The following is a 6,955-nucleotide window of genomic DNA, read 5'->3' as shown; positions in this document are numbered from 1 at the left end:
TCTCTGGTCTCCGCCTTTCATTTCAGCGGGTGTTAAATCACTTCCTGATGACTAATCGGATCTTTGGAAAATGCCGTCAGCATTCCCGAGGGTCCCTCACTGCTCACGGGATCTGAGGGTCACAAGAGGACTTGGGGGTCACAAAAACGGAATCCTCTGGGACAAACCTTGATACGCTGAGTTTGATTTGTTTCTAGTTTGAGTCTGAAATCAGATTCTTTTTTGTTAAAATGTTATCATTTAGTTTAAAACAGACCTGAAGTATTTCAAATGGAGCAATGGGTTTAAAAGATGGTTTCTTTAAATGTCTTCTTTCTCTTCTCACTTATTTCATGTTCTTTGTAAAGCTGCTGATGGAGATCGAAAACAATCAGTGAAAACACAAAAGAGGAGCTTGATTTTCTGCCTGTGTGACAATCGCAGACATAAGAATAAAATGCTTTAATTGCCGTTGTTCACAGTGAAATTGTGGGTGGTCCACACCAACTGTGCAGGAATAGAATATAAATAGTAAAACAGTCGGGAGGGGCTGTCGCCAGTCCCCTTCAAGGCCTTCCCCAAACCGCAGCACTATCACACTTCCTCATCCATCCTTACCAAGGAAGTGGTCCCTGCTAGTGAAATACAATTTATTAATCAAAGGTGAGCGGCGATAACTGACTACATGTGTATACTGTGACATGATTGGACAGACATGGATGTAAACCACACTGAGGTGAAGTAACCACAAGGCACTGATTCTAACGTAAAGGTACTCTGGATATTATCAAATGTGCAAAGATTGTTAAATGTTACATTTTTTGTTTGTCAGGTGTCCTGTTTGAAGGAAACACTGGACTGCATGTGTGCACATGAACACAAGGAAGGAGAAATCCTCAGACTTGAAAGATTGTTCGTTTATTGGCTGTTTAGTCATTTTATGACAAGATGGATGCGGTTGTTATATTTCAATATAGTTTCTGAGTTGAGGAGGATAAAAGAACATTTAACATTAAATGTACGGATGCTGTGCACTAAGCAAAGCTTCATTTACAAAGTTTTCTCCTACCAAATTTTGAGAAAATGGTTGTAATCGTATAGAAATGTAAGATTATAAAGAAGTACATTTAATGAGTTACAGTGAAAAGAAGTGGCTGTAAATGGTCACATAAACAGAACTTTCAGTTTTTCTCTTAACGGAAAAATAAACAGTGAATAAACGGAACTTTCCGTGTCATAACTGAAGGAAATGTCCGTAAATAGTACAGAGTGGACTGAAACTCGACACAATGTTCCTTTTAATGTCAGCGTCCGTTAAAAAAAACAGAAAACGGAATTTTTTATGCAGTGCAAAAAACACTTGTTGTGACAGGAATGTTGTTTGTGGCTCAAGGTGAAGTGACATCGTTCACGAGGGACACACCTGACATATATCTCACATATTACAGGCCAACAGATTCTTTTAGCGGTTTAAATACGGACAGTCGCTTTTTGGCAGAACACCGGGGTCCCGAGCCACGCAGTGAACGATTGGAAAGCTGACATCACGTCCACAGGAAACAAGTCTCCACGTCCTTCACTTACACGGGGGCTTCACTTTTCCTCACTGCTAAATGAAGTAATGTAGTCAGTCAGGTGATGTGGGGAAGCTGTTTTCCCTGCAGACGTGCTGATGGTCGTGTCTGTGCTGGGCTGTGAACTGTCTGGATGTCTTTGGGAGCGCGTCAATAAAAAGCGCATCCGCTGATTGCGCGCTCGGTGAATCAGTTCGTGTCGGTCCGGTGACCACCTGCTCCGTTACCGCTAACAGCTGGACTTTCCCGTTTGAGTGCAGCTCGCTGAACCACAGTGACATCCGTTAATTCATCTCACGGAGGTGGATAAACCGATCAATGTGGTCTCATATTAATACATAGTTAATGCTATAATATTAATATTATGATGATTATAATTCACTGATGGACTCTCATAATCAAGCAGCTGCGACAGATGTTTAGGGTGCAGATGTTCCATCAAGTTCACCCGCAGACCCACTTTCTGCTCCGTGCTGTTCCGCTGCCAGCCTGCTGGGGGCGCTCTGAGCGCGCATTCAGTGGGTGTGTTTACAATCTAAGTACCTGAGGCTTTTACTATGAAAGGGCTTTTGTGTGGGAGGACAGGAAGGAAATAGTTTTGGACCAACCGGAAACAGAACCAAAACAGAACACCTACTTGCAGAAATGACGCAGTCTAACTTCAAAATAAAAGCTTCATGAGCCTGACCCCACCTAAGGGGCAGGAGCTGCTTATTGTCACGTATAGCTGCTGTCTTTACAGATCCTGATAAGTATCACCGCTATGAAGGCTCAGAATAATCTCAGAGTCAAAAACGTGATTTATTACTATTTATCACAGAGCATAAAATGTGGTAAATAAACATGAGTACAGAGGAAAGTGGTGACAGGACGATAGCTGAATTTTAGCTTTTATGAAATCAGAAGTGAAACTTGTTTCAAAACTGTTTGACGTGAGAGAGAAAAATAAGCTCGAGGACAAACGAATGTTGAAAGAAATGAGTCAGAAACGCAGCTAAATGCAAGCTCGCACATTTAATAACCACTTTAAAATAAGTAACATTTGATTTATATAGCACCTTTCTAGACAAAAGCTCACACACACACACACAGATAACCAGGTATAAAATAAAAACAGGCAAAAAGTTAACAAAATGCAAATTTCAAAAATAAAATGAATAATTTTGAAGACAGATCAGTGACTACAAATGGGGTCAGAATTTATCATATAAAAATGTTCATTTTGTTTACATGACCTTTATATGATGAATTCTGACCCCATTTGTAGTCACTGATCTGTCTTCAAAATTATTCATTTTATTTTTGAAATCCTTTACTGCATAAATGATAAAAATTAAACAAGACAATATTACAAAGTTACAAAATATTAGAAGTAACTCCCATATATACAAATAGCTCACCTATAAATGTCCAGAATATTACAGATAAATACTCTAAGCTGTAAAACTTTGTTATTTTCTCTGTAAAGGACAAACTACAGGCTGTAACTGCTGCTCTGTGTGCTCTGCATTAGATGGAGGAGTCGTACACAAATATCCACAGGCAGGGATGAGTTCCTGTGTCGTTCAGTCAGTGGCGGTCCTAGCCTGTTTGGCGCCCCGGGCGAACACTCCCACTGGCACTGTATGTAGCGGAGATGACAATAAAGTTTACTTTGACTTCAGCAGCGAGCACGCGCACCAAGGGCTCGCGCGCTCACTTTATAGAATTTCGAAAAAACATCGGTGCAAATTATAAGTCTGTATCATGATGTCTGGTGTTTTCATGTTTGATGTTTTGTTTTTATTTTGTTTTATTTTGTGAGTTGGTGATTAGATGCTGCTCCAGCCAGCCAGAGACTCCCCCGCGGCCCCGCCCTCTCCTCCCTGTGCTGCATGCGCACCTCGCAAACGGAGGGCGCGCTTACTCCCAGCAAAAGGGTGATAGAAAACCGACCGGTGCCTGTGCCATTCCCAATATGCGCTGGCTGATGTCGGGGCAGCATGAGTATGAGCAATTTTTTTTTCCTGGTGCCCGTGATGCCGCCCCCCACCACGATGCCGCCCCGGGCAACCGCCCGTATCAAAAACCGCTACTGCGTTCAGTGGTGCACTATGGGTAATCTCATTGGCCATGGAGTGTATGGGATCCAGCATCATCCTTATCTTGGACAACATCCACCTTTCCGACAGCACCCTAAGGGAGTCCAGCTCCAACCCCACAGCATTACTGACCTTACAGATCAGTTTATTGAGTCTGCTGGCATCTGCGAGCCTCAGCCTGCTGTCCCAGCATGCAACAGCATAGAGAATAGCACTGACCACAACAGACTCATGAAGGAACTCAGAGCCCTTCCTGTAGAGAGCAGTGGTGTTTTTAACCCAGTCCAGTTTGTTATCAGTGTGTACTCTGAGGTCCTCCACAACGTCCACATCGACCCCTGGACTGAAACAAGAACATGTGTTTGAGTGTTTCATGTTACTCTGTCACGGGGTATTTCTAACACAGACACACAGGTAATAACCGTTGTTTCTACATGTTTTACCGGAGGGAATAAAATCCAACATTAAAGTGAGAAAAGTGTCCCATTAACTCCACACCGTGAGGACTGGTTGGTGACGGCCCACAGCTCGAAGGTGTGACCGACTGCATGTGCTCCGTTCGTACAAAGACTCATTGCAGCTCGGATCTCAGCTGACCCTTCTCACCCTGGACACAGTCTGTTTGACCTGCTCCCCTCAGGCAGGAGGCTCCGGTCCATTCGCACCAGAACCTCTCGCCATAAGAACAGTTTCTTCCCCTCTGCTGTTGGACACATGAACAATAACCATATGACTGTTCCCACCACTAACACATGACCCTACGCTGTGTCACTGCATCATTCCATGTTTGGCACTGATCACCACCTGCACTCATGTATATATCTTTCTACGTAGCACTCTTAATTCTTACTCTCATGTATATATCTCATGTATATCTCATGCACATATCTTTCCACGTAGCACTTTTAATTCTTATCCCTACTTTTATTTTTTTCCATGTCTATTTAAGTGTTATTTCTGACACCATGTTTGCACTGAAGCACCGCAGCAATTTCCTAATGTTGTAAACCTGCTCAACATTTGGCAATAAACCCCATTCTGATTCTGATTCTGATTCGAGTCGTCCCCTCAAAGATGCTTATGATAATGTAGTGATTTTGAGTTTCGTGTTGCTAAATCCAGTGGAAAAGTATAAAAGTATAACTTAATTCATCTAATGTTGGCAAAGCGACGAGTTTCCTTGACCAAAACAAACCATCCATGCGCGCCACCCCCCAACACACCGTCCCCCGTGTTGTCCTACTGTCAGTGGCCCGGATGTCTTCAGCTGGTTTTTATTTTTTCCTCTAAGTGCTTTTATTGTGTAAAGACCACCGGAAGCTCCGACAGTTATGTACAGCCTCTGTCTTTACGGATGTTGCGTCACCGCAGTTTTAAAGCAAGCCGAGCCGAGCCAGGCCACAAACCCAGAGCAGATGGACCGACCCTAAAATCCTGGACTAAGCACGGCACCGGGACCCGGATCAAAGAACCGGACCGTACCGGGACAGCCCGGGGCGGAGCGGACTGAAGTTCGATTGTCGGAGTTTTGAAGGGGGCTGAAAGCGCCTCGGTACCCGGGTAGGTGCTGCTGACCTCGGTTCGTTTTTCCGCCTCGGCCTCTCTGTTATTGTTCGGGTTAGCTAGCTGTTAGCAGGTTCGGCAGGCCCGGGTTAGACTCCGGGCTTAAGCTGCCTCCTCCGGTTTGTTTTCATCAGGAGGGAGCGGCTCTCCTCCTCCTCTTCTTCACAGTTTGAGTTCTGCATCAGAGGCCCGATTAATCGATCCGAACCAAACAGAGTCTTTAATGTGCGCCGAGAGCGTGCGTGACGTGTCAGCAGTAACAGGGTGTTATTTAAGTACCCGTGACATGCAGTACTGTGAGTACAGGCCACAGTACCGAGTAGCAGTACCCCTCAGGGCGTTCATCAGTGACTGAGATCACATCAATGCAGGGAAATTAAAAAATGCACATAAGAACAGCAACACATCTAACAGAAGAACAAAGTAATGTGCGTGAGTGTAGGACAGACTGAACAGCTGATCGCCTACATGTGAAAATGAACCTGACAGCTGGCTGACAAACACGTCTGACATGATTCCTGCAGCTTCGCCTCTTCAGCTCTGCTCTCCTTTCACTCTTCACGTGCTCCGTTTAGTCCCAAGCTGCTCCGCACAGCCAGCAACCCACACAGTGGGCCACGCGTTCGGTCACTCCTCGCTCTGCTGCGGCCCAGAATCACATCTGTTTTCAATTCAGTTTAAATCACAGCAGTTTGTCTCGAGGTGCTTCACACACTAAGGAAAAGCCCTGCATTAATACAAAGAAAGGGGCGGGGCATGTGACACGACAGGGTGAACAGACCCAGTCTGTAATAATAACTAATGATTTAAAGCATCTTTGGTCTACCTGCTGTACCCTGTACAGGTGCGTCCCCAAGGTGGGCACTGGCTACCCTCCAATATTGAACAGTGTTACAGGATATTTAAAGGGTTGGTCTGCCCATTGGTGGAGCGGGGGTGGTGGCGGCTTACTGGGCCTAAGCCCGGGTTGTTTTTTCAGAAGCCCGGGGTCTTTAGGAGTGTGATTTTTTTCATAGTTGGATGCCTGACTGACAACTGTTTAAAACAAAAACTACACACAATATTCGAAGCACATAGCGCACACTGTGGGAATTTAGGACTGAGCATAAATGCCCCCTAATTTTGGTATGATCCGAGCTCGGGTACTAAGCAACTGAGCACAGCACTGACGCCTGTGAGCGAGGGGAGAGAAGCTGCTGCCTGCCAGTTTGCTGCAGACAGAGGAGAGCTTAAGTTTGAGCAGGTACCAAAGCAAATCATTCGTACCGTACAAATAATGTAAATATGATGGCGAATCACGAAAGATTGATGTCAAACTGATCACTTGACCAATATTACGTTACTTGTTCTTTGAATGAACAAATGGCGAAATGAAAAGCCAAACAACAACAATGCTGCTTCTTTAGAGAGTCTCAGCTTACATGTGTCTTATATTATATCTTATATTCAGTTGTTACCCTACATGGCTAAATAAAGCACGACATCGGTTTCAGTTATGTACTGATGTAGATGGACATTAGAGGCTTCTTTCTTATACATTATGCTTTGTGTGTTCTTATATTTCTATGAAAAACAAGAGCATTTTTAATACACAGCAGTATATTCATAGTTGAAACCAGATAGTACAAACACTGTTTTTACTGTTAAACACCAATTTAAACTTGTTTTGTTTTAGATAAATATTGAAATATCTTTTGAATGAGTTAAATGTCAGAATAAAGAGAGACAGAGCTTCTATTTTTATCACTTTCATCAAAT

At 43.9% G+C, this 6,955-nt stretch overlaps 1 protein-coding gene across 1 annotated transcript in view; it reads left to right on the top strand.

Annotated features, from left to right (window-relative positions):
* The first annotated feature begins 4,946 nt into the window (after positions 1-4,946).
* Positions 4,947-6,955, top strand: part of LOC102214586 (phosphatidylinositol 4-kinase beta) — a 16,019-nt gene continuing 14,010 nt past the window's right edge. Inside the window, exon 1 of the mRNA XM_005752606.2 lies at positions 4,947-5,194. The gene's annotated coding sequence lies outside the window, so the exon portion shown is untranslated. The remainder of the gene's footprint in view (positions 5,195-6,955) is intronic.

This window comes from Pundamilia nyererei, unplaced genomic scaffold (assembly GCF_000239375.1).
Source record: "Pundamilia nyererei isolate P.nyererei 1_Seehausen unplaced genomic scaffold, PunNye1.0 scaffold00368, whole genome shotgun sequence".
In the NCBI taxonomy this organism is placed as follows: Eukaryota; Metazoa; Chordata; class Actinopteri; order Cichliformes; family Cichlidae; genus Pundamilia; species Pundamilia nyererei.
Note: the sequence above shows the minus strand (reverse complement) of the source record. Positions and strands in the feature narration are given on the sequence as shown.